This window comes from Bacillus rossius, chromosome 11, assembly GCF_032445375.1.
Source record: "Bacillus rossius redtenbacheri isolate Brsri chromosome 11, Brsri_v3, whole genome shotgun sequence".
In the NCBI taxonomy this organism is placed as follows: Eukaryota; Metazoa; Arthropoda; class Insecta; order Phasmatodea; family Bacillidae; genus Bacillus; species Bacillus rossius.
In genome coordinates, this window is record NC_086338.1 from 24929589 (window position 1) to 24956401 (window position 26813).

The following is a 26813-nucleotide window of genomic DNA, read 5'->3' on the forward strand; positions in this document are numbered from 1 at the left end:
AATAACATCGGCTCTTATGGCGAACTTACCATCCATTATCAGGCATTTGATCCACAGAAACAAACACCAGTTAGAGCTAAATAAGGAAAATATTTTAAACTGCAGGGCAGGTGGGAACTGTCTGATGCTGAATGAGTGAGTGAGTGACAGGCCACCTAATACCACTATTCTAATTCTATATTTCTATTATAGAATTATCTGATATTTGTTTTTATATTTTTAATGTGGCTCAGAATACAATCATTTTACATTTCAAATAATACTACAGTTTTTGTTACTAATTTTAAACAAAATTAACCAAATATTTCAGTACGTGCAGCATAAGCATTTCAGAACTTCAATGCTCATCAATACCTACTTACAGCTTTTCACGATTACACTGAAAAATCATTATAGACAAAACATTTATAACTAAAATTGCTATAAATTATGATTGTGCATAGCCTGATTTGTCTAATGTTGTAGACAATTGATACCTATGTCATTATAAATGTAAGCAGTTTTGTATGAACTTTGAATGTATGGGTCATAAATAGGTACGTAAATTAAATTTTACCAGTTGATTAATTATTGAATTTTTAATTTTTAGTTTATTATAGATTTATTATACTATGTTTTACTATATGAAGAAATAAAAATAAATTTCATTTAAAATTCAAAATATGATAGTTTTATGACAGGAATTTATAAACTGTGACTGGAAGAATAATTTATATGATCAAGTTTAAACTCACTGACTGAGTTAGGTGTTTTCATTACCAGCATAGTCTTCTTTAGCTGTAAGCACTCAATCATTGAGATCCTATGACAAAGATAAATGAAATAAAACATATACAATAATATTTAATATTACAGTAATTGCATCTCCTAAGATAGTTTTAAGATAAGATTGTTTCTTCTAATGTATCATGTTATTACAAATGTAAAATCTTTCAACTTTCATCCCTAACAAGGAAGAATATTGTAACAAAGTGGTTTTGAATTATGATTGTAAGGGGGTAGTTTAGTATCAAACAATAAAACCACAACCTGATATACAAGACTAGATGGTATGTATCGTTCTTTGGGGGAATAATGACGTAACTCATAGACAAAATAATTTAATCATTATTATGGTAGAGCTGCGAGAGAATTGATGACATTAACATTATGTTAGGGAACTATTTCCCTCCTCTACAGGAGGTTCCAGGGTATGACTACTTACTATTCACAAAGGTTTAGATAAAATAACTAATCTAAATAACTGATAACTAATTCTATAAAATTAACATTTATTTTAACACAGATAAAGCTTTATAAAACATAACAGTCTTGTATGTTCAGGTTTCAGGTGTCAACATTCATTATGTTATGAATAATGGGACCAGTTGTGATTAGTAGACATTGCTAAACTATTCACGTAGAAAGACTTAAAGCTAAATACTTAATTATGAAGTTGTTATTGACTGAGTCTTAGATGAAAATTTCAACTTACATGAACTGGAACTCCTCATATGTTCTGGCTGGGGCCTCCCAGCCCCTGTACCAATTGTAGATTAGTTTTGCCAGTTCACATCCCCGTGAATCTAAACGAAATACATACCTGGGTGGCAGGTGGCCGCCCATTCAGTATAAAACTTGACATCATGAAACGCGGACTTATTTCCTCCCATAGGAGTGAGTCTAACAGTAGAGCTGGGCCGATCACCTATTTTGCCGATCATGCCGATGCCGATCATCTGCTGCCGATCTTGCCGATCTTCTGAGCCGATTAGAGCCTTTCAAGTACCTCTGATTACACATTGCTTTTGACTGATCACTATAAACGGTGAAATATTCCCAGACAAAACTACTTTTCATTGACATGATTACTTAAAAATCACGACATCATAAATTTCACGGACTAGCAATTATACAGGTAAGCCCGGAAGGTCTTGTCAAGCTTCTCAGACACCAGCGTGCAGCTGGGTTAAGGCCAAGGTCATGTGACGTAACATCTCCCGAGGCTTACTGCGCCTTCGCAGCAGATGGATAAAAATAGTAAACTCCCAATTATACGTGTTCATTGGGACCCGCCGATGCCCGGATAATTGAAATTCTGTAAAAAAAAAATAAATAAATAAATAAACCCGGATAATCGGTTAACGGTAAGGGCCGCCTTCGAATTGTTGTCTCGGCTTAAAAAAATACGGCACTGCCTAGCCATTAGTTCACGGTCATTTACAACAGCCGAAGAGAGAAAGATAAGATCGTGCTGACCTTGTACACATAAATTTTGGGTAGCTCCCCACCCCCCTCCTCCCCTTCGATCAACCGAATGCCAGACAGACACGTCACTCGCCAGGCGCCTGCCGTGCGTTGGCGGGCGGAAAGTAACTCTGCAGCACGTGAAACAACATTCAAACAAACGGAAAACGGGAAGCAGAAGTCAGGACATCCCCCTCACGTTTAAAGAGTGACAAATGTGACAGCTGAAAGGGGGGCGACACAAAGGGTCGGTACAAACAGCGTTGCAGTGTTTGCCGGCCGCCGGCCCGCGTGACGTTAATTTTAAGCGCTGACAATTTTGCTTCTCTTTTTTTTCTGCACTTTTAAATCGTCCCGGATTATCCGATTCCCGTATTATCCGATTCCCGTATTAGCGCGTCACGGATTAACGATGTTCTACTGTGGGAAACAAAACTTTTCATCAACCAGGTTTTTATACAAAAGAAAGTTAAGCTCTATTTCCCGCTAAACAGGATAAGAATATTAATTTCTCTAAACAAAACTTTCAATAGGCCATATTTAGCGAGAAAAAACTAAATAGATGAATTCCCGAAGAGTAGTTGTTTACTAACCACGAGACTACTAGCGCCATTAATCCGTACTAATTCCGTCGCGCGACGCGCGTCACTCTAATCTCTGGCGTCACATAACCAACCTAAACAACAGTCGCAATTCGCCATTCCGGTAATATTAACCGTAAATGGTAAACAAATACATAGTTTTCGGTTCGTAAATGATAAATAACTTTGCAAATAGTATAATGGAAAATTATTTTACCGAAAGTACCGTAAATATACGTGGAAATTGATACTTAGGTATGTAACTGTTCAATGTTTATAAAACTTACGGTATTTGTTTACTTTATTGGTATTTTTTTTTTCGTGTGTGGTTAGTTTTAAATTATTAAATCCTATTATTTTTCAATGAATAATCAAATTTTCTTCCCGAAAAGTACCGTAAACAAACATGGAAAGTTGTTAGGTATAGGTAATTATTCAATGTTATAAGTTTGCAGTAGGAGACCAATGATCGGCTCAAATAATCGGCTACGTTTTGCCGATCATTATGATCGGCAAAATTAACAAATCGGCCGATTACTACGATCGGGGATCGGCATCGGCCCAGCTCTATCTAACAGTTACATCCCTGACTTGTTAGCACTAACAGTGAGCCTTGAGCTCACTCTAACTCCTCCTTCAAAACCCTCGGCCACTCCTCCTACCTTCCAGTAGAGTGCAGACTAGCTGAGGGGACCGCTCGGCACAACCACCGCCCGGCCCGCCACGCACTCCCATCGCTGAGTTGCACCACTCTGCAACTGTGGCAACCCACACAGCCTGCACCAAGAAGGACAGAAATCTGAAGATAGCAACACCAAAAATATTCAAGAACGCAACAATATAATTAAAATTTAACTAATGTAACACAAATTGTTTAATAAACTAGTGAATATGCATAAGATCTCCTCCATATTACAATAAAAATATACACAAATTAAAAACACTGCTTTTTTTTAAAAAATTACATTAGGTATGTAAGATATGTAGCTTGTCTTGGGCTTATGAAAGAACAAATTTTGTGTTAAGAATTAGGCTGTAATCTAAGAATTTGAAATAGGTATTTAACTTACGGTAAGTTTCTTCTTCAAGTTTGGCGAAGAAAAATCTGGGTAAACCCTCACACTTGATGAACATAACTGCTGAGCAGTCAATTTTCTTGGAATTTTGAACTAAGATTTCTCTTTTGCTGTGTTTGGATAATCAGGCTTGGTTCAAGAAAACCCAATGCAAATTTTGTACTGCAATTGATTAATTTAAGCTTGTTAAGTAACTATCCCTAATCTTTAGAGTAGAGACGGATGAAGATCCTATTTTGCTTTTGTCATGATGATTATAAGTTGTACTACTTTCCTACTAGAATGAAAATTTGGAATTTACTATTGTAAACAGGTACACAAGTCTGTAGGATTTTGGCAAAGTGGGAGGAGGGTGCAAAATCTGACCGAGGGATACGATTTTGCAAGATTAAGCATGCCCCCAAAATGGGGAGCATTTCAATTCCAGATTGGGTCTGCCCACCCCTACCTCCTCACCCAACCTCCACCCATGGTTGGAAATGTATGTTTCTGTCTAGACCGACAAACACAGCTTTGACTCTTTTATATCAAATTTGGTAATTTTTGAATGCAAGCTCAGTAACAAGTTCGAGAAATTTATATGTGACCCAGATTAACTGAAAATGTGTTTCAGCTGACACTTTTCCATGATTTATGAATATGATTGAAATTTATTTTAAACTGATACTATAGGTACTAAAATAACATTAATTTACTGTGGCTACATACCAGAAATTAAATAAATGAAATACATTAAGTATCTTTAGTAAACCAACAAATATAAATACAATTCCCGAATACTTAGTACATAGGTACTACAATGAACAAACAAAAATATAACTTTAGTTGGCAGTACAGTGCATTCCAGCAAAAGAGACAATTTTTGACTAACATCATCACAATCTTTCTTATCAATAACTGCTCACAATTCAACTTACATACATTGTACTTATTACATATGCTACAATTGAAACATTATCAGCTTAAGCAGTTACCCCAAGAAAATTAATTACCATCATTATTGTTCAGCATTACTATAAGAAAACTTGAAACTGCCGATAAAAAGCTTGTGACCAAATGTGAAATTATTACATAGAAAGAATATCTATTGATGAAAGAAAATGAAAACAAAGAAAAACTGGAGGAAAAGAACAGGAAGAAATTCAAACAGGCAGCAAAAAATTGGTTGTCTGTAAAATCGGTATTGATCCAGAAGAAAAGGAAATATCATATTCGGCCTGAGACTGAGCCGTAATAGGCTTCTGCAACCAAACCATTTAGGCATTAAAAATATTATATTCTTTGAGGAAGAAATTTTTTTTAATTTGAATCATTTTTATTGAATTATCACTATTTTGTATGGATACAAAGGAGTGAAATGAAATGTACAATTTCATTAATAAATTTACTTTTAGTTGCATTCATTCATTAATTCAAATATATTTATTACTATTGAAATGTTGCGTGCGCCGTATTTATTTTTAGAAGTACAAAAAAAATTTTTGCACCTGCCAGGATTCAAACCGACATCCTTTGGATTGAAAGTTTGCAATGCTGACCGCAAGACCACGAGGCCATACATGAAAATAAGTAGTTTCTAATGATATATATACATATTTATAAACTTTTTTTCAGGGTAGGGGAATAATATTATAACGTTTTTATAACACGATTTGATAACAAATACGCATCCCAAATACACCAAACTTATTTATAATGTGTTACAATATTTTTAAAACATTGTGCAAAAGATCCCGGTTGTAATTTGAATTATTATGTGTAACTGTAAAACTCCATTGTTGGTTCAAAACATATTTGAATATTCAACATTACTTTTAAATAACCGTACCAATTGTGCTGAAAATCGGTGGACGATCGTTAAATTACATAATATTAATAATTCAAACAACGAAAATATGATTGAAAAGTCAAATCGATGGTTGTTCCAATCGAGTGGAAGAGAGATGCCGCGCATGCGTACAAGGAGCATGAAGAGAGATGCCACGCATGCGTACAATGAGCAAACACGTCACATCCGTAGTGGGACATCCGTAGTGGGACACTTTTTCATGCGTGCAGCCGGAGTTCTTCGATTTATTAGACATTGTCACGTCAAAAGAAGAAGAAGAAAAATATGGGAAAGGTGAACATTTTTTAAGTCCGATGTCAGAAACAACATTAAAAAGGAGGAACATAATAATACTGTTGATGAGACGAGTGTAGAAAGTGATCACTTATCTATACGTGACAGTGACGACAATTAGAGATTCTATGTGTTATTCTGATGAAGATCTAGATAGACATGATGTGAAAACAATGCAAGTGGGGGAATATTGTGTTGTTAAAGTTTACAGGCATTCAAAAGAAAATGTTCGGTTGTATATAGCAAAGTGACAAACCAATTGGACGCTGGATATGACGTCTTGTATTTCAAACGTCATTTTCCAACCAAGAAGTTTAATAAAACAGACTAATCGTATGTTCCAAAAAGAGATGTAGTTAAAAAGTTATCAAAGCCCCTTACAAGCAGCTCTGCTAGATTTAGGGATATGATTAGTTTTACTGATGACTTGAGTGACTTATCAAACATTTATTAAGATTTGGTTAGCTACTTATATAGATTAAAATGTATGAGTACTTTTTATTATTTCGAAATTTGACATAATTTCAGACCAATGCTTCTGTAGGAGTTCTTACATTGTCGTAACTAACAATGTTGAGTTTCAAATAACGAGATGTAAATATTTTATTGGAGTTTACATGTTTGCCTACAGGCCTACTCACCCCAATTCATATAAAATTAGTTTGTTTGAAACCAAGACCCTTTTGGTCTAGTTGCACCAATTTCTAGGGGTAACTGGGTCCATCACACTGTTTTTTCATAATGTTTTTTTCATGTAATTAAAAATTAAATTCAACTTTGAATTTGGTTATAAATAATTAAAGGCTGCATGATGAGCAATAAATAATAAATGAATAGTTTATTTCAGAAACCACCTAAGCGCGCTTTTTTCTACTTTCGGAAAACTAAAAGAAACTGTTTTGCAGCTTAAGTATAAGTCTAGTCGCCTTCAAATATTTTTTTTACCAAATCAAGAACATGCTATTGGAATAATCTATTTTTTTAAATTTTTTTTTTCCTTCAAGTTTTTGAGTTATAAATTTTTGAAAATTTTTCACTTAGGTGGTTTCTGCAATAAATTAGTGTAATCCAAAGTGATTTTTTAAAAATGAATATTGAAATTAAGTCAAACGATTAATTTTTACCTGTTTTGGTATCAAAGGTAAGTAACAGACACACTTAAGTATAAACAAGAGTGTTTTTATTAGGCATTAAACGGAAAATACTCGTACAAGTAGACTACAAGCTACAGATCTGGTCTATTCAGCTTCTGGCATGTCTTCTGGCAACTCGTGGTCAGTTGTTGGCCATTGGATGATGGTGTCGTAGAAGGCTTCATATCCAACAGTGTACTCCATCAACTTTTTAATATCATCAATCTTTTTTTGGTTGATTGGGACCTAAAAACAAAAATCTCACTGTGCAAAACCTGATAAATTTTAAAATTTGTTAGGTATGTCCTACAAAAATGTTTAGCTAAAAGTAAAAATATAAACGTTTAAAATGACCTTGGTAAAATAAAAGTAAACATACCTTCCCCAAAGGATAAGCTTTCTCTGTTGGTAGTTCCGGAGGGTTGGCAGTTTTTAGCAATGTGAAGGTAGATGTTGCTATTCCTCCAATGTATTCGCTTGCGACCAATTTTCCTGGAGTATCCTTGTTGTAGAGAAACTGCTTGTACTTGGACACTTTGAATGGCTGCTTATTTTCTTTGGGTACGTTCCTGCCTGAAGTTTCGTCCGAATTTGTCATTTTCTTATATGATTTGGGCCACCATTTTTTGAAACTGAGAACATCGTCTGATGTGAGGTGATATACAGTAAATCGGCCACACTTACAAGCTTTTAGCATGAGCTCTGCATATTCATCAGGAGTATAAATCCTGTCCGTCTTTCTCAAGAGACGCTTTATGCTTCCAAAATCTCTGTCACATGGGGAAAATGAGTGGCCACGTACAGGGAAGTTGTGAGTTATTGTTTCAAACCGTCCTGAGTCACAGAGGTTTAGTAAGAAACGCACAACTGTATGATTCTTATTTTGGCCTGATGGGCCATCACAAAACAGTATCAGATGCTTCACATTAACTGGAATGTCATTGAAATAGTTCAGTAGCATTGAACATACTTCGTCTGGGCCTTTGTTTGCTTCGCCCTCATGATAGACATACAGTTTGGAAGCATTAGTTTTCAAATCGTGTAACGAAAACACATTTACCCAGAGCTGTCTCATATAAAAAACCTCCTGTACAGGTATGTGTGGCAAGGGTAAGTTTTGCATATAGTCGAAGGCTAGTGCGACCGTGTCGTCATTTTTGTTTTTGCTTGCCTCATCCATAGCTTTGTAAAACTTCTTTGCTCGCCTTGAGTGTACCATTTTTTCAGCAGCTACATTTCTTTTAGCATTGCCACTTAAACCCTTGTCTTTCAGTTTGGCCGACAGTCTTTCGCAAGTTGAACACGCATCAACTTGTGGCCTTCCAAAACAGTAGGCAAAGTTCTCTTTGTAGTATTTGTTGTAGAAACTATACTTTACTTTATTTTTTAGATCAGGGTTGTCTAAAATAAACATTGCATGCATTTTTGCGACATCAAGCCTAGCGTCAAGATATTTTTTAGGTTTTCCCCCATAATGGGTTTCCTTGACATCAAATTTCTCAATGTGCTGCTGTATTCTCACACAAACGTTACCTGGAAGTGCGTTTCCACTTCTAGATTTTCCCCTCATATCTAATGGGCTTTTGTGAAGGACAGAACATTTATTTATTCTTTTAACTCTATTGTCAGAAATTTGAAACACTTTCAAGAAAACACCTCTACAAACTTGAGTAAGAACACCATTTACTTTCAAGTTATACTTGTATGAATGGGATTTTCGGTTTGCCAAGTCACCAGTAGGCACGTCAGTGTTTTCTTGTACATGCTCATTATTTTCATTAGGGCTGCGGTTTTTGCGTCTACGTTTCACAGGCATAACCTCTATTAAAGCTTGGAGGTACGTGTCTTGGGTGTTTTTACTTTCCAAAGAGTAAAATCTTTCCCATTGTTCTCGTATTATTTCATCCGTAAGTTTCAAATAACATTTCAAATGGCACTTACAGTTTACATCATTCATATGGGCTTTGCTGGGAACTTCTTTTCCTTTGTACGAGACGTACTGCAATCCTTTGAGCCTAGCATTCCGAATAATGTTCCGTTGGTATTTTTCTTCGTGCACAACTCCACGCCTACGCTTGGGATTAGGTTCATCATCCGAACTATCAGACATGGCTTAAGAACTATAATAATGTATGATAAACCACAAAATTACACCTTATTTTTCACCGAAAACTCACAAAAAATAATATTATCCACTCACTGTTTGGATATCGGTAACCTTCGATACAAACTACAAACAAAACAGCGAGCCACGGAACACGTGACACGTGTCGTCAAGGCCGCCAACCGTCACGAGTAAAATCTACCGCAGAAAGAACCTATGTGATGGCGCTTGGGTTCTTTCTGAAATAAACGGATTCTTTTCAAGGCTGCCAAATAGCATCGGTGATATGGAAAATAGGTTATTTCTGCACTAAACGATGTATTTACCTCCGAAGTGAACAGTACCAACAAAACAACATTTTTGGAATTTTTGTCGCTTAGGTGGTTTCTGCAATAAACGATTCAAATATTTTCGACATATTATTTATTGGTGGTTTTCAGGCAAGTGCAAAGTTATAACCTACACGCACAAGTAAAATCATGGCCCAGATACCCCAACTGACATTTTTTGGTATTCAGTCTCATTGACAATGTGGTCTTTAACAGACATACAGACTTTGACCAGGTTGGGAAAAAAAACTACATTTATAGAGAGAAAAAAACCAAAGAATGTGTTTTTTTTTTTTTTTTTTTTTTTTTTTTAGTTTAAACCAGGTTTTTTTATTACATTAGCGATTTGGGTTCTAATCATGTTCAAATGAAAGCCATACAACAACCCGTTTTCTGCCACTCATTTTGAACCAGAAAAGTTATAACATTAAAGAACTGAAGTCCAGCAAATCTTCACATCTGAATGGGACTTAACCACAGAAAGGGTATTTTATGTTGTGGCTTTTCCGTAAAGTATAAATAAAATTACGAAAATACCATTTTACAACACTAGAGACGTTCCTGTATTTACCCTAAAAAAACAGGGTTGTAAATTTCTTCTAGTTTCTGAGAAATCCCAGTTTTTAACTCACATTTAAATATCTGTGTGTTGGCGCTGCCGCCACCATTTTTTGTTTACCTACAAGGTTTTTTTATTTTGGATAACTTTAGTCAACAGTATTGTTTTACAATAAAAGAAGTTAATATAACGGCATGTTACAGTTGTACGAAAATATTTTCTGTTTGTTGGTTGTTTGTCCAAATATCATTGAAATAAGATTTTTTTGACGTGACGTCTAATAATTTGATGAACGCTGGCTGCACGCACGAAAATTGTCCCACTACGGATGTCCCACTACGGATGTCCCACTACGGATGTGTCCTGTTTACGCATGCGTGGCATCTCTCTGGTATGTTGCGGATGGTACAGAGAACTCGTCCGGCATGTGGCGGCATACTACTCAGGTTTCACCCTGCCATGCTGCTGGGATAGGCGGTGAAACCCGCCTTCCGATCAAATAAGAAGGGGGGTCCCGTACCCGACTCACCCTGGGTAACTATCAAGACAAAAAAAAGGCAAAATCTGAAATAGGTATTGCGCTCCAAAAGTTGCACCTGGGCGGTCGAGCTATGAAAGGGAGAATAATGACAAACGTACACAGCAAGACTTTGGCTCATTAAAAACACAACGCAGATTAAGGCTATCCAAAATTTTAATATCGGCAACATCTTTCGTAGGACTCATAAACAAAATTATTAAACAATCGTACATGGCATTTACCTAAACCTACTTTGACATTATATAATGAAAATATAAAGCTATCATAAAAATCAGAAAATACTAATACCATAAAAAATAGTAATGACAAAATACTATATAAAAAAAAGGATTAATTATGAAAGTTCCAAAAAAGTGCTACTGGGAGCCGGATTTATACTCGCGCACGTCCATCAATACTTGCACGTCTTGTTGCTTAGAGTCGAACAGCTGTTAACCGTGACCTTCAGAAAAAGCATATATATATAGTTCAGTCAAATGTGCCGTGAAAACTGTCACTTAGTCTACCGCGGGGGCCTTCACTGAAAATATTTAGTTCCGAGGGCAAAACACGCAGGGAAACCAAATTTAAATTATAAATCTCTTGAGGTAATGACGTGAATTCCTACAAAAGTTTTGATGCACTCAACATTAATCAAAGTCAAGCAAAGTAGCTTGACCCGTTATAACAAATGGGAGGGTCTAATCAGTAAGCTTCCACTGTAATACGTGCTTCGTAGATAAGTTCAATTTGCAAAGCTATGCTTCTTATGAACAATATATTCTTCATCCATAACCGCTACATCCAATGCTACGTGTCGCCTCTTTACCTTAGCGTAAATCTTAAATATATCGCCGCTGAACATGCCTCCGGGCAAGGCAAGGGTCCATCTCAGTAGGCCCCGGCAAGGGCTGGCCGGTGCAGAGTCGAAAAAGCGGTTAAGCTTGCCTCGCGACGTGGGCCCTCCACACGTCCGGTCGCGGCGACTCCCAAACAAACAGTCCCGCGGCCCACAGTTCACCTCGGCAGCGCCGGCACTCGAGCGCTGATGACGTCATCGGTGAATCGAACTCGCGCTCCCAGTAGCCGGTCATTGAAACACAATCAATATATATTGAATAGCAATAAAACTAGAACGAAACCAAACCAAAATATAACAATAAAAGGAAATAATCACAATAATTTAATAATAAACCAAAAATACAGTAACTAAGATTTTACCAAATTTAAAAGGATTCTTTAAAATGGAAATAATTCGTAAAATCAATAACAGCTAAAAAAAATATAAATATCATAAATGTGGGCCCGGGGGCGACAGCGGGTCGTGCCGGATGGATCACGCCTGCGCATGTCGCCACACACGGCTTGGGGCAGATGACAACATAGCGGGTTTGAGGTTATTGTTGTGCACCGCACCACTGGACTATATTCGCAAGGAAATGGTGTTCTTACAAGTACGTATTATTTTAATTACTAATGTAAATCAGTATATTTAAACAGTGTTGTATAAGTATTGTTTTAGCTGTGTAACTAAATATTTATTGCTGGTGACGCCACTCCCGCTGCCTGTTTAAGTTTTCGAGTAATTATTAAGTTGAAAATGATCTCAGGGGGCAAAAACGGGGATTCGGCCTCGTGGCTGCAGGCAGGAGCGCATCGCGTTTTGAAAACTACCCGGGCTGTTCAGGCCACCCAGGACGCCTTATAAATAAATGGTAAACTGATTGACACGACTCTGTAACTTTATTAAAAACCGTTACACAAGCTTGTCCAAGAACTGGCCGCGTCTGTTGTCTGACCGTCGCTGCACGCGAGTCTCTATACGTAGACGATGCGCGCGACCAGGATAGATGGCAAAACGGTATGTGCGGACTTATACTGTGGCCGTTATCGACTTGAAGGATGCAGCAAATAATCGCGGAGCTACTATGCTGCAATGGCTTATGTAGTCAATGACGTTCACATGTAAAACAGCACATACAATTGAATGCTCTAAAGTTATTTGCAATCTAACCTGTTACAAAACGTTAATGTCCCGAAATGTACTTAGGCCTGGCTAGATGAGAACATAAAAGTCATAGTCACTTATTACAGCTTAAAACAATTATTACGTGGTTAGATTGCAAGTTAGATATTACACAGTTAAATAAGATAAATTGTAAATACGTAGATTAACGAGTTAGAACTCGACACACGAGGCTGGCTAGGAGCCTATGACAAATGATGATTAACTGACTTTGAAGCTTGAAAACTGCGTAAGACTCATTTACCTTGTCCGTCTGCTCAGGACATGAAAATTACGTAGTAAATAGAAATTTCCCTGTTGGGAATAAACACGTTAAGTTATGAGTCGCACGAAATGACGTACGACTGAGCGGGGTCGGGCGCAGAGCTGAAAAAAGGATTTAATGAACTTACACTATTGCGATGACTTGGATGTGGCGCGAAATCTGCAGGCTCTGCGTTCGCGGAGCGACCGACCCCTGTGAGCTCCCAACAGCAACTGAACTCGAGGGCGCCGCACGACCTCGCGCCAAGGCACATGAAGCGCTGGAAAACAGCTCCGACCAGTTTTGGACTTAAATAACATATTTGACAATACATGATTATTGAACAATTGGACATAATTTCACTTGAATTAATTATCTTTTAATTGTTATTAATCTGGTTGTTTTTGTTTTAAAAGAATAATTACTGATTTAATTTAGCGCATTGCCACACCCGGCCGGGCGCTGTAATCAACTTAGTGTTCGTCGCGGTGCACTTTCACTCACTCGGCGGACATCACGCTCGGGCGTGTTCGATGCACTTAAGAGTAAGTTTTGTTGTGACATAACGGCCTGTGCGAACCAGAGGGAGCACCGGCGGTTGGCGTCACTGGTATGATACTTTTCACGCTTTAGTTTGACATTGGTAATTATTTGTCATGAGTTATTATTTGATCAACTAAATCACACACTGTATTATAGTTATGAGCCCACGAGCGTGTAAATATTTTGAGTCCAACAGAGAATATGCTAGTTAAAAGAAATTCAAACAAATATTGTGCGTGGAATATTATTAATTTATAACATCTGAAACAATTGTTTCTAATATGGCCTCGTGGCTGTGCAATTAGCATCGCTGACTACCAATCGATAAGTTGACGGATCAAATCCCGGTGGCTGAAATTTTTTTTGTACTTATAAAAATAAATACGGCGCGCATGAATCTTCAAAAGTAATAAGTATATTTGAATTAATGAATGCAAATAAAAGTAAATTTATTAATTAAATTGTAGATATCATTTCACTCCTTTGTATCCATATAAAATAGTGATAATTTAATAAAAATGATTCAATTTTATTCATAAAAGTATGCAGAGGTAGATTTTATCATACAAAATATAGAAAAATATAAAAAAAAAATTTCTTCCTCAAAGAATATAATATTTTTAATGCCTAAATGGTTTGGTTGCAAAAACCTATACGGCTCAGTCTCAAGCCGAATATGATATTTCATTTTCTTCTGGATCAATCATTTCATCAATGTTTTGTTATGACGTCACATTAAACTATTGTCCGTAAACCGACTTTACAGACAACCAATTTTTTTTTAATTTCATTTATCATACTAAAGAACGATTCATAGTTTACGTAAGCAACGTAAAAAAATACTTTAAAACATTGTGAACTGTTGGTTAGGTTAGTATTGCTACATCTTAAATTTTTAATTCCTAAGAACTCATAAGAAATATTTTAGTAATTTTAATTGTAGCAATTTTAGCCCAACCAATCGTCCACAATATTTGAAAGTATTTTTAATGTAGCTAGCCTTATATAATCGCGCATTAACAATATTTTAAGTTCTTCAAAACAAACAAACCAACACGTCTAAACAATTAATGGTGACGGCAACTGCAATGCACAGATATTGAAATGTGAGCTAAAAAATTGGGATTTCTCAGAAACTAGTAAGAATTTATTAACGCTGTTTTCATGGTAAATATAGAAACGTCTGAAGTGTTGGAAAATGGTATTTTCGTCTTGTTATTTTTACTTTACGGAAAAGCCGCAAAGTAAGAAATTTAATCGGTATTTCCTTTCCATAGAATAGGTGTTTCCCACAGAAAGGGGATTTACAGTAGTCAGGGATTTTCCACGAAATAAAAAATATGAGTTTAAAAAAATAAATTATTTACTTCTTTCTTTTACATTATTGACTAGAATTTACTTATTAATTTAAGTAGAGGTGTAAAAGTAATGAAAAAAAGTGTACCCGTATGTATTCGGTACTATAACAATTAGTACTCGTTACTATCGTATCGTTACGTTACTCATTACTTCTGATACTACATAGCATGCAATGTTATGTTAGAGCAACGAATTGAGTCGTATTGCGTACGCGTACAGTATGACGTCGCGGCCTCGCAACATTCGTAATTTGTAGAAAACATACTTATACATTACATACCAAACTGCGAAAGGTGCATTTTTTTCACTTTTCCGTATTTTTAACCAAACTTGTGTTTAAGTCATTCTAAATTTAATTTGATTTAATAGGTAAAGTGTAGAACTACAAGTGAAATGTTTCAGACTACGAAAAATGTGAGTAACGAAATGCATTCGTGTGTAACGTTTCGTTATTCGGTACTAGATGGCGCACCCGTTACTCAGTGCCGAATACATACGGTTTGCTACAGCTCTTCATTATACACCAACTAACCAAGGGACCTGTTTATTTATTCCAGAAAGATTAATAGGAAATACATGGACATCTGTATGAGTTGAACATCTCTTTTATCTCTAACATATTTAACTACTAAGAATAATGAGCTACATATTTACTGAAAACATGATTTTACAAATTAACCTACGTGAGAAAGTTCTAAGGCCAAAATTATATATCATTTAATACTTATAAATTGCATCTAAATTTTTCATGCACATCGTTAAGACATTTACATAATTTTATTGCAGCTAGGTATACGATTTCATCTAATATAAATAAACTAACCTAATATCAACATCAGATATGCTGTAAAAGACTTGTTTGTAAATTTAATATAAAGAATGTTGTATTTAAAATATTATTTCTTTATTAACTTTATTTGTTTACAAACTTAACTTGAAAAAAGACAAACACTAACAAAATAGAATGGCTAATACTTGTAATTAAATTTCTAACGATCTTTAATAAAGTTAAAATTTAAATATGTACCATAAGTTAGGGAAAATCAAGATATGTGACTGGGGATAAGTTATATTCGAATCTCAGATAGAGGTGGGTCCAAAAGAAAAAACCTGATATTTTGTAACTGATACACGCCCGTATCAGGTACTGCAAACGAGTACACTTGAAAAGTATCAAGTATTTTAGTATCAGTTTTTGAATTCGCCTGGAACAACACCACGGCCAATGTGCGCGTGCGCAGAACCCGATCGCAGATGACGGTCACTTGGGCGGAGCTTGTGAAAGGGCAGGGAGCGGCACGACGAATAAGGGATAAAGAAGGGAAATAATGTAGGGGAGGAAGCGCAGGGGAAGGCGTTGAAGGAGAGGCGCAGAGCGAAATTGTTACGATTCGTTTTGTTTATTGTCCCACATCAAAGTATGCTCAGTGCGCAGTGCGTGCACCGTCTCTTTCAATAATAAAACTAATGAAATTTTAATATTAAAAAGTACATTAATACAAGATATAATATTTATATTAGTGCACCTAACAGCTATGAAAATGCACATAAATTCCCAGTTGACACTAATAACAGATGTAATCAACATATGGACATTCTTTTTTCGAAAACAATTAGTAACTAGTGTTTTCATACATTAAAAGATTACGATTTTATCAAAAATTAAAAATAAAAAAAACAGATAGGTACATTAGTGAGCATACTATATCAATAGACATTTGAGTTAGGTACATCAGGCAGATAGAAGTGCCAATATCGATAAAAAAACCAAAAACACTTTGCAAGTTCAGTCACTATTTAACAAATAGTACCTATTGCGTTATAACTCAGTTTTTGTTTACACAAATTACACTTAGCAAACTCATTATTTTCCATGAAAAAATTCCACACAAATGAAGTCTTTTTCTTGCACTTATCCATTCCTTATTTCACTATACAGATACTAACTACAAAGCATGACAGCCCGCAACAATGTACATGGTAATACACGGCCAGGACAAACTGCAGTGAATGTTGAACTGATTGATACTGGCTGTATCAGGCGGGCATGAGAGTAACAGAGGTAGAGAATTACCAGGCTTGATAAATAATGTATCAGAGACACCGATACCTTTTTACGCTGGTGATGACGGCACGGAGGATGTGTAACCTGTAACGAGAATGCTGATACCTCGTTGATTCCTGGGACCGCTACTGCTATATCTGATACAAAAGAATCAGATATTGTAACTAGTACATTACTGTATCACTATAATGTTGGTACTGATACCGAAAATTGCTGTAACAACACACCTCTAATTTCAGATTCGTTTTTAAATGTGTACCATAATTATAGTACCGTACGGTAAAAACCTATCAAAGCAAAACAATGACTTGATGCAAAAACGACATATATAAAAATAAATTAAAAATGTAATATTAAAAAAAATAAATACGTAAAGAACCCTTGAAAGAGGTTTATAGGTATATAAAAAACAGGGGGGAGGGGGGGGTAAAAAAAATCAATTCAAAACATAAAATGTATACTAAGTTATCAGATTTCAAAGTCTTTCAACACTAGGCAACAATACAATATTAAAATAATTAATTATAAAATAAAATAATAAATGGTGCAACATTCCGCTTGATGCAAAAGAAGATAAGGGGTGACAAGATCAAGTTTTTTAATTACAGAACCCTAAACTTGGCAGAAATAGTCTTCTCCTCTAGACATAAGGCCAAGTTTAAGAGACAATAATTAAAAAACAAGTCGAGGTACCTTTTCTGGATTACTACACCTTAAAGACCGTGTATGTGAGTGTGTTACGGCATATCAGATTCAGGGTGATAAGATCAAGTTTTTTAATTACAGAACCCTAAACTTGGCAATAATAGTCTTCTCCTCTAGACATAAGGCCATGTTTAAGGGATAAAAAATAAAAAACAAGCCGAGGTACCTAATTCTGGATTACTACACCTTAAAGACAGCGTATGTGAGTGTGTTGCAGTATATTAGATTCAGGGTAAGGAGATCAAATTTTTTAATTACAAAACCCTAAACTTTGAAGAAACACACATCGTTCTTGTCATTAGGCCAAGTTTATGGGACAATAATTAAAAAACAAGCCAAGATACCTTATTCTGGATTACTACACCTTAAAGAGCGCGTATGTAAGTGTGTTGCAGCATATCAGATTCAGGGTGACTAGATCAAGTTTTTTAATTACAGAACCCTAAACTTGGCAGAAACAGTCCTCTCCTCTAGACATAAATCCAAGTATAAGGGACAATAATTAAAAAACAAGCCGAGGTACCTTATACTGGATAACTACAACTTAAAGACCGCGAATGTGAGTGTGTTACAGCATATCAGATTCAGGGTGACAAGATCAATCTTTTTAATTACAAAACAATAAAATTGGCAGAAACAGTCTTCTCCTCTAGACATAACAAATTTTAAGAGACAATAATTAAAAAACAAGGCGAGGTACCTTATACTGGAATACTACACCTTACAGACCGCGTATGTGAGTGTTGCAGCATAGCAGATTCAGGGTGACAAAATCAAGTTATTTAATTACAGAACCCTAAGTTGGCAGAAACAGTTTTCTCCTCTAGACATAAGGGCAAGTTTAAAGGACTATATTTAATAAACAAGCCGATGTACCTTATACTGGATTACTACACCTTAATAACTGCTAATGGAAGTGTTTTTCTGAATATCAGATTCAGGGTGACAAGATCAAATTTTTTTAATTACAAAACCCTAAACTTGAAAGAAACACAATTCGTTCTTGTCATTCGGCCAAGTTTAAGGAACATTAATTGAAAAACAAGCAAGATACCTTATACTGGATTACTACACTTTAAAGACGGCGTATGTGAGTATGTTGCAGCATATCAGATTCAAGGTGACAATATCAATCTTTTTAATTACAAAACAATAAAATTGGCAGAAACAGTCTTCTCCTCTAGACATAACAAATTTTAAGAGACAATAATTAAAAAACAAGCCGAGGTACCTTATACTGGAATACTACACCTTACAGACCGCATATGTGAGTGTTGCAGCATAGCAGATTCAGGGTGACAAAATCAAGTTATTTAATTACAGAACCCTAAGTTGGCAGAAACAGTTTTCTCCTCTAGACATAAGGGCAAATTTAAAGGACTATATTTAATAAACAAGCCGATGTACCTTATACTGGATTACTACACCTTAATAACCGCTAATGGGAGTGTTTTTCTGAATATCAGATTCAGGGTGACAAGATCAAGTTTTTTAATTACAGAACCCTAAACTTGGCAGAAATAGTCTTCTCCTCTAGACATAAGTCCAAGTTTAAGAGACAATAATTAAAAAACAAGCCCAAGTACCCTATTCTGGATTACTAAACCTTAAAGACCGCGTATGTGAGTGGGTTGCAGCATATCAGATTCAGGGTGACAAGATCAAGTTTTTTAATTACAGAACCCTAAGTTGGCAGGAACAGTCTACTCCTCTAGACATAAGGCCAAGTTTAAGGGACAATATTTAAAAAACAAGCCGATGTACCTCATTCTAGATTACTACACCTTAAAGACAGCGTATGTGAGTGCTATGCAGCATATCAGATTCAGGGTGAAAATATCAATTTTTTTAATAAAAGAACCCTAAATTTGGCAGAAACAAACTTCTCCTCTAGACATAAGGACAAGTTTAAGGGACAATAATTAAAAAACAAACTCAGGTACCTTATACTGGATTACTACACCTTAAAGACAGCGTATGTGAGAGAGTTGCAGCATATCAGATTCAGGGTGACAAGATCAAGTTTTTTAATTACAGAACTCTAAACTTGGCAGAAACAGTCTTCCCTAGACATAAGGCCAAGTTTAAGGAACAATAAATAATAAACAAGCCGAGGTACTTTATTCTAGAATAACTACACCTTAAACACCATGTATGTGAGTGTTATGCAGCATATCGGCTTCAGGGTGACAAGATCAAGGTTTTTAATTACAAAACTTTAAACTTGATAGAAACACACATCGCATTTGTCATTAGGCCAAGTTTAAGGGGCAATAATAAGAAAACAAGAACAGGTACCTTATACTAGAATACTGCACCTTAAAGGGAGTGTATGTGAGTGTGTTGCAGAATTACAGATTCAGGTTAACAAGTTTAAGTTTTTTTAATTACAAAACCTTACACTTGGGAGAAAAACATTTCGTTCCTGTCATTAGCGCAAATTTAAAGGAAATAATTAAAAAACAAGCAGAGGTACCTTATACTGGATTACTACACCTTAAAGACCGCGTATGTGAGTGTTTAGCAGCATATCACATTTAGGGTGACAAGATCAAGTTTTTTAATTACAAAACCTTAAACTTGGGAGAAAAACACATATTTCCTGGCATTAGCCCAAATTTAAAGGACAATAATTAAAAAACAAGCCAAGGTACCTTATAATGGATTACTACACCTTAAAGACCGCGTATGTGAGTGTGTTGCAGCATATCAGATTAGGGTGACAAGATCATGTTTTTTAATTACAGAACCCTAAGTTTGCAGAAACAGTCTTCTCCTCTAGACATAAAGCCAAGTTTAAGAGACAATAATTAAAAATCAAGCCGAGGTACCTTATACTGGATTACTACACCTTAAAGACAGCGTATGTGAGTGAGTTTAACATATCAGATTCAGGGTGAAAGATCAATTTTTTTAATTACAGATCCCTAAACTCAGCATCAAACAAACTTCTCCTCTAGACATAAGGCCAAGTTTAAGGGACAATAATTAAAAAACAAACTGAGGTACCTTATTCTGGATTACTACACCTTAAAGACTGTGATTGTGAGTGTGTTGCGGCATATCAGATTCAGGGTGAATGGATCAAGTTTTTTAAATATAGAACCCTAAACTTGGTTAAAACAGTCTTCTCCTCTAGACATAAGGCCAAGTTTAAAGAACAATGTTAAAAAAACTAACTAAGGTACCTTATTCTGGATTACTAAACCATAAAAACCGTTATTTAAGTGTGTTGCAGCATATCATATTCAGGGTGACAAGATTACGTTTTTTAATTACAAAACCCTAAACTTGGCAGAACCACACACTGTTCTTGTCATTAGCCCAAATTTACAGGACAATAATTAAAAAACAAGCCGAGGTACCTTATCTTGATAACAATACCTTAAATACCGTGTATGCGAGAGTATTGCATCAATTCAGATTCAGGGTAACATGATCAAGTTATTAATTACAGAAACCTAAACTTGCCAGAAAGAGTCTTCTCCTCTAGACATAAGGCCAAGTTTAAGGGACAATAATTAAAAAACATGCCGAGGTACCTTATACTAGATTACTACACCTTTAAGACCGCCAATAGAGTTTGTTGCAGCATATCAGATTCAGGGTGAAAAGATTAAGTTTTTTAATTACAGAAATTTTAAGTTGGCAGAAACAGACTTTTCCTCTAAACATTAGGCCAAGTTTAAGGGACAATATTAAAAAACAAGAACGGGGAACCTTATACTGGATTACGACACCTTAAAACCCACGTATGTGAGTGAGTTGCATCATATCAGACGCAGGGTGACAATATCAAGTATTTTAATTACAGAACCCTAAGTTGGCAGAAACATTCTTCTTCTCTAGACATAAAGCCAAGTTTAAGGAACAATATTTGATAAACAAGCCGATGCACCTTATACTGGATTACTACACCTTAAAGAATGCGTATGTGAGTGTGTTGCAGCATATCAGATTAAGGATGACAAGATCAAGTTTTTTAATTACATAACCCTAAACTTGGCAGAAATAGTCTTCTCCTCTAGACATAAGGCCAAGTTTAAAGGACAATAATTAAAAAACAAGCAGAGGTACCTTATTCTGTATTACTACACCTTAAAGAACGTGTATGTGTGTGTCTTGCAGCATATCATATTCAGGGTAACCAGATCAAGTTTTTTAATTACAAAACCCTAAACTTGGGAGAAAAACACACCGTTCCTGTTATTAGCCCAAATTTAAAGGACATTAATTAAAAAAGAAGCCGAGGTACCTTATTCTGGATTACTAAACCTTAAAGGCCGCCTATGTGAGTGTGTTTCAGCATATCAGATTCAGGGTGACTAGTTCAAGTTTTTTAATTACAGAACCCTAAATTAGCAGAAACAGTCTTCTCCTCCAGACATAAGGCCAAGTTTAAGGGACAATATTTAAAATACATGCCTATGTACCTTATACTGGATTACTACACCTTAAAGACTGCGTATGTGAGTGTGTTGCAGCATATCATATTTAGGGTGACAAGATCAAGTTTTTTAATTACAGAACACTAAACTTCGCAGAAACAGTATTCTCATCTAGACATAACATATTATAAGAGAGAATATTTAAAAAACAATCCGAGGTACCTTAAACTGGTAACTACACCTTAAAAACCGTGTATGTGAGTGTGTTTCAGCATATCAGATTCAGGGTGACAAGATAAAGTTTTTTATTTACAGATCCTTAAAGTTGGCAGAAACAGTCTTCTCCTCTAGAAATTAGGCCAAGTTTAAGGGACAATATAATATAATCAAGCCGATGTACCTCATTCTAGATTACTACACCTTAAAGACAGCGTATGTGAGTACTATGCAGCATATCAGATTCAGGGTGAAAATATCAATTTTTTTAATAAAAGAACCCTAAATTTGGCAGAAACAAAATTCTCCTCTAGACATAAGGACAAGTTTAAGGGACAATAATTAAAAAACAAACTGAGGTACCTTATTCTGGATTACTACAGCTTATAGACCGTGTATGTGAGTATGTTGCGGCATATCAGATTCAGGGTGATAAGATCAAGTTTTTTTAATACAGAACCCTAAACTTGGCAGAAACAGTCTTCTCCTCTAGACATAGAGCCAAGATTAAAGGACAATAATTAATAAACTGACGCCGACCGCCAATGCTCCTCTGTCGCATAGACCGCTATGCCTCATCAACGTCTCGCAAAAGCGTGTGCACCGAACGCGCCCGTGCGCGCAGCAAAGTGCAGTTCGTGCGACGAGGCGAACGCCATACAACGAGTGCTACACCGGCGCAAGGATCCGGCCGGGTGTGGCATATCCTTCCGCCGCACTACAACAAATTGTTATAATTATGTTTTTCCACAGGATTTTATTAAACATTATTTTTTATTAATTAATAATTAAGTCTTTGCAAAATCATGTTTCAATGTGCGATTGGTCCCGAACCTGGCCGGTTCAGTTTCCCGCGAAATTCACACGTTTCCGCGGGAGGGCTGGCGGGGGAGGGGGGTCGCGCGCGGGACACCGCTAGTGTCCTTCGAGAGCTCAACCAGGCCGGCAGCCTGCGCGCAACGCGGAACCTTCAAACTTTGCATTCACCGACATGTAGTTTTCCATAGTGTAATTTCTTTTCAACCTTTTTGTACAGTTCCGCGGTCGGCCTAAATTTACCATGAGGTACTTAACTTAATTCAATCAGTGCTCAAGATGAGTGTTCCACGTCATACGTAAGTACTGTGGGGAGATTATGTGGTTTCACGTCGGCGCTTCACGCCCAACCTAGCCTACAGGCTATTTAGTTTTGGCCCGCACGGGGCAGCCAGCAGGCGACACGTGCTATCAGACTTAATAACGATTCAGTCCCTGGGTCACACCTAGACACCACGTAGAGTCGCCGGAAACACGGGCCTACGTGCTGCTAGCCCAGTTTATCAAGTGTAATGTATTAGTGGAATAGTTGTTCGCCTAAGTGTAATTCGTCATGTCAGGGCTTATGTATCACCGTCGTACGGCAGTGCGCCACCAAACTTAATCCAGAGCTAGGTATTAGTGTAGTGTATTGTGCTTCAAAATATCGTGTGCCATGTCAGAGTGTCTTTTGTAACTTTCGCATCACGTAAACGAGTCTGCCCCTCACGCGCATAAGAATCGTGAGCCGCCACTGAGAAAGTGAGCTGCGCGTGTGACTAGTCGCGTCGGGCAAACCGTTACGGCCAGAACGGGCAGCACCATGTATTGGGCTGTGCTGTATTAAATTCACGAACAATCTGAAGAAGTTTTGTGTTATTATTCAGGCGTCCCGAGTGGCCTCAACAGCTCGGGGGGCCCTACTGCGTTGACCCCTACCTCTAGCCACAAGGCCGAACCTTCCCTGAGATCACGAACTGAACAAAATCACGTCTAAATACTCAGAGGTAGCGGGGACGGCGTCAAAACAAACTCAGGTACCTTATACTGGATTACTACACCTTAAAGACAGCGTATGTGAGAGAGTTGCAGCATATCAGATTCAGGGTGACAAGATCAGTTTTTTAATTACAGAACCCTAAACTCGGCAGAAACAGTCTTCCCTAGGCATAAGGCCAACTTTAAGGAACAATAAATAATAAACAACCGAGGTACTTTATTCTGGATTACTACACCTTAAAGACCATGTATGTGAGTGTTATGCAGCATATCGGTTCTAGGGTGACAAGATCAAGGTTTTTAATTACAAAACTTTAAACTTAATAGAAACACACATGGCGTTTGTCATTAGGCCAAGTTTAAGGGGCAATAATAAGAAAACAAGCCCAGGTACCTTATACTAGAATACTGCACCTTAAAGACAGTGTATGTGAGTGTGTTGCAGAATTACAGATTCAGGTTAACAAGATTAAGTTTTTTTAATTACAAAACCTTACACTTGGGAGAAAAACATTTCGTTCCTGTCATTAGCGCAAATTTAAAGGAAATAATTAAAAAACAAGCCGAGGTACCTTATACTGGAACACTACACCTTAAAGACCGCGTATGTGAGTGTGTTGCAGCATATCAGATTAGGGTGACAAGATCATGTTTTTTAATTACAGAACCATAATGTAACGAAACATTGTTACAGATGAACTTTTTGCATTGGTTTTGTGAATCGATATATATTTAGTTTTCAGTGCCATGTTTGTTTGATATATTGAAGTATGTGCTATGGTATTGGAATTGTGATATTGTATGTACATTACTCTATGCTTAGGAAGGAGTTTTAAAAATGAATGAAAGAATTGATATCCTCGAAAAGGAAATAATTAAAAAGAAATACGAAGGCCGTGTTTTTCCTTTTGAAATGATAATCGTATAAGATTATATTTTATGAGTGAAGAAATTAACTAAATACAATCGAGTCTGTCGACTAATACTGAGTACTCGTCGGAATTTCAGAAGTCCAAAGGTATGAATTTCGTTCTCTACCATTGACAACAGTTGGCCGGGATTTATAATTAAAACATTATAATATAAACTATATCGTGGTGTGCATTAATGTTGAAACCCAATTTTAATATTGACAATAACTTTTGTGTTTTTAAATGATGTGCCCAACCTAACTTCCAGTCATTTAACAAACATTTGAGCTGACACAAATGGTTTATTTGTTCATAATTTTACATACTTAATTATAATTTTCCTTATACTATCACAGATTCAAGCTAACCATATTGTTCGAGCTTTATTTATTGTGTAGAATCTGTGTTTCAGTATTGAGGATTAGCCTATAAGTATTTTTTTTATTTTTTTTATTTTGTAATTATAACACAGAATATTATACATGCACACACACTCACAGAGAAAATTTTTATTCACAATGAAGATCCTAATTTTAATATTAGAGAAAATGGAGCCCAGTACGTGGGGCACGAATGTACGACAAGTGCTTTGTTTAGTTATTTAGTATTTTTTTTAGTTTGTTATTGAAAATATTGGGCATCTTACTACCTACTCCATACACCATGTCTAGAGGTAGTGCGTCAGTTTACAGTCTCCGTAATAGAACTGAGACTACCTACAATGAGTCAAACGAAGTTGAGGTTATTAACTCAGGTAGTGACACGCTAACAGCTTCGTCCGAGGACATGGGTTCACAGGAAAGGGTAGTTAAAGTGGACAGTCCGGTTACATCGCTTACCAGAGAATGTGAATGTTTGGAGCGGCCGTTGGTCCCCGCTCAGATACCTACAAGGTGTGACACCTCCAGAACTTCAGTGTTACCAGCTGCAGCTGCTGTAATTGAACAGATTCAGGAACCTTTTAATGTAGCTTTGGATAGGATATCAGCGGATGCAGTAGTAACAGAACCTATACAAACAGCTGTCTTGGGCCATGTGTCTATTCCATCACCAGAAGTCTTCGATCTGGATCGTTTAGGCCAGATGTTACTCAACTTGCAGGTCAACATAAGTAGTATACAGTCGGACATTAGCAGCATGCGTACAGACCTACAGTCGGACATTAGCAGCGTGCGTACAGACCTACAGTCGGACATTAGCAGCGTGCGTACAGACCTACAGTCGGACATTACCTGGAAGTGCGTTTCCACTTCTAGATTTTCCCCTCATATCTAATGGGCTTTTGTGAAGGACAGAACATTTATTTATTCTTTTAACTCTATTGTCAGAAATTTGAAACACTTTCAAGAAAACACCTCTACAAACTTGAGTAAGAACACCATTTACTTTCAAGTTATACTTGTATGAATGGGATTTTCGGTTTGCCAAGTCACCAGTAGGCACGTCAGTGTTTTCTTGTACGTGCTCATTATTTTCATTAGGGCTGCGGTTTTTGCGTCTACGTTTCACAGGCATAACCTCTATTAAAGCTTGGAGGTACGTGTCTTGGGTGTTTTTACTTTCCAAAGAGTAAAATCTTTCCCATTGTTCTCGTATTATTTCATCCGTAAGTTTCAAATAACATTTCAAATGGCACTTACAGTTTACATCATTCATATGGGCTTTGCTGGGAACTTCTTTTCCTTTGTACGAGACGTACTGCAATCCTTTGAGCCTAGCATTCCGAATAATGTTCCGTTGGTATTTTTCTTCGTGCACAACTCCACGCCTACGCTTGGGATTAGGTTCATCATCCAAACTATCAGACATGGCTTAAGAACTATAATAATGTATGATAAACCACAAAATTACACCTTATTTTTCACCGAAAACTCACAAAAAATAATATTATCCACTCAGTGTTTGGATATCG

The 26813-nt window shown here is 36.5% G+C and overlaps 1 long non-coding RNA gene across 2 annotated transcripts in view; it reads right to left on the bottom strand.

Annotated features, from left to right (window-relative positions):
- Positions 1–204: 204 nt before the first annotated feature.
- The window catches only part of LOC134536699 (uncharacterized), a 45347-nt gene continuing 18738 nt past the window's right edge, over positions 205–26813 (bottom strand). Inside the window, exons 1-3 of one of the 2 annotated variants that reach the window (XR_010075845.1) lie at positions 16933–25834; positions 1475–3584; positions 205–802 (exon numbers count right to left, since the gene is read on the bottom strand). This is a non-coding gene — a long non-coding RNA (uncharacterized LOC134536699). Of the gene's footprint in view, positions 803–1474; positions 3585–16932; positions 25835–26813 lie in introns of those variants that run through there. The other variant, XR_010075844.1, reaches the window with a different exon arrangement.